Source organism: Aristolochia californica, unplaced genomic scaffold (assembly GCF_029961685.1).
Source record: "Aristolochia californica isolate CCGP_79_NKW_82.1479 unplaced genomic scaffold, dmAriCali1.0.hap1 SCAF_37, whole genome shotgun sequence".
NCBI lineage: Eukaryota > Viridiplantae > Streptophyta > Magnoliopsida > Piperales > Aristolochiaceae > Aristolochia > Aristolochia californica.
The window spans coordinates 155,001-157,500 of record NW_027182070.1 but is presented as its reverse complement, the minus strand read 5'-3'; positions in this window follow the sequence as shown (position 1 = coordinate 157,500).

Sequence of the window (2,500 nt, the reverse complement as noted above, 5' to 3'; positions counted from 1 at the left end):
GTAGGCGCCCATGCGCCAAAAGAGGCACCCAGGCGAAAAGGCGCCAGGGCGCCCAGGCGGAAAAGAGGCGCCCAGGCGGAATGGCGCCAGGGCACCCAGGCGGAAAAGAGGCGCCCAGGCGGAAAAGAGGCGCCCTGGCGTAGGCGCCCAGGCGCCAAAAGAGGCGCCAGGCGAAAAGGCGCCAGGGCGCCCAGGCGGAAAAGAGGCGCCCAGGCGAAAAAGAGGCGCCCTGGCGGAAAAGAGGCGCCCTGGCGTAGGCGCCCAGGCGCCAAAAGAGGCACCCAGGCGAAAAGGCGCCAGGGCGCCCAGGCGGAAAAGAGGCGCCCAGGCGGAATGGCGCCAGGGCACCCAGGCGGAAAAGAGGCGCCCAGGCGAAAAAGAGGCGCCCAGGCGGAAAAGAGGCGCCCTGGCGTAGGCGCCCAGGCGCCAAAAGAGGCGCCCAGGCGAAAAGGCGCCAGGGCGCCCAGGCGAAGAGGCGCCAGGGCGCCCAGGTGGGAAAGAGGCGCCCAGGCGAAAAGGCGCCAGGGCGCCCAGGCAGAAAAGAGGCGCCCAGGCGAAAAAGAGGCGCCCAGGCAGAAAGGCGCCATGGCGCCCAGGCGGAAAAGAGGCGCCCTGGCCAGGCGGAAAAGAGGCGCCCAGGCGGAAAAGAGGTGCCCAGGCGAAAAAGAGTCGCCCAGGCCGAAAGGCGCCATGGCGCCCAGGCGGAAAAGAGGCGCCCACGCGAAAAGGCGCCAGGGCGCCAAGGCGGAAAACAGGCGCCCAGGCGGAAAGGTGCCAGGGCGCCCAGGCGGAAAAGAGGCGCCCAGGCGCGTGGGGGGCAAGGCGCCAGGCGCCAGGCACGCGCGGAGGCAAGGCGCCAGGCGCAAGGCGCCACGCGCGCGCGCGCGTGGGGGGCGAGGCGCAAGGCGCCACGCGCGCGCGCGCGTGGGGGGCGAGGCGCCAGGCGCCAGGCGCCGGGCGCGCGTGGGGGGCAAGGCGCCAGGCGCCGGGCGCGCGCGTGGGGGGCGAGGCGCCAGGCGCCAGGCGCCGGGCGCGCGTGGGGGGCAAGGCGCCAGGCGCCGGGCGCGCGCGCGTGGGGCGCCAGGCGCCTGGCGGGCGGGCGCCCCCAGGAAGGGGTGCTGGCGCGCGATGGGGTTGCGCCCGTACGGACCGTGTGACAGTACAGACACTTTGGCGAAACCTCCTGCCCGAAGCGATTTTAGGCGTTCGGCTAGGTAGGTGACCCGGTTTTTTTCGCGTTTCTCGGCCGCTAGCCCCTTTTTTCGCGTTTTCGTGCGCGCGCCCCTCTTGACCTCGCACGCGCGCCGCGCGTCGCGTCCTTGTCCTTGTCCGCGTCCGCGTTCGCGTGTGTCGGCGATCACGGGCCCCGTGCATGGCTCGTCTCTGTGGACCATCGCCCCGCTCTTGTCCCTCTTTCGTGTTTGTGTGGCGCCCCGCCCCGTGCACCATTGCCGGCTGGCAGCAAGGTGCCTAGCCCCCCTTGCCGCCAGGCCTGTCCACCCCAAGGTGCTAAAGCCGCCAGGCACCTGTGCCGCCGAACCGTGCGTCCGTAAGCCGCTGCACGTGCGGCGGCCGGCCATGCCCGTGCTATTGACCCTGTGTGACAGTACAGACACTTTGGCGAAACCTCCTGGCCGACGGGGTTTTTGCGCCCACCTAGGTAGGGCGACCCCTTTTTTTTCGTGTCGCCTGTCCGTGTGTCCCTTTTTCGCCTTTTTCGGGTTCGTGTTTTCGTGTGCCGCCAAAAGCAAGCCCTGCGCTCGTCCCGTCCCGCTTGACCCGTGCATCCGCCGGTGCTGGCCTGCAAAATGCCTGTGAGCGACGCACGTGACCAGCAGCCCAGGCGAGTGTGCACGGGTGGCAGGCGAAACGGGCGTGCGTGTCGCCAGTGTGTATGTCCCTTTTTCGCCTTTTTCGGGTTCGTGTTTTCGTGTGCCGCCAAAAGCAAGCCCTGCGCTCGTCCCGTCCCGCTTGACCCGTGCATCCGCCGGTGCTGGCCTGCAAAATGCCTATGAGCGACGCATGTGACCAGCAGCCCAGGCGAGTGTGCATGGGTGGCAGGCGAAACGGGCGCGCGTGTCGCCAGTGCGTATGTCCCTTTTTCGGGTTCGTGTTTTCGTGTGCCACCAAAAGCAAGCCTTGCGCTCGTCCCGTCCCGCTTGACCCGTGCATCCGCCGGTGCTGGCCTGCAAAATGCCTGTGAGCGACGCATGTGACCAGCTGCCCAGGCGAGTGTGCACGGGTGGCAGGCGAAACGGGCGTGTTGCCAGTGCGTATGTCCCTTTTTTGCCTTTTTCGGGTTCGTGTTTTTGTGTGCCGGCAAAAGTTAGCCCTGCGCTCGTCCCGTCCCGCTTGACCCGTGCATCCGCCGGTGCTGGCCTGCAAAATGCCTTTGAGCGACGCATGTGACCAGCTGCCCAGGCGAGTGTGCACGGGTGGTTGGCGAAACGGGCGCGCGTGTCCCTCCCTCGTCCCCTTTCATGTTTGTTTTGCTCCCAGG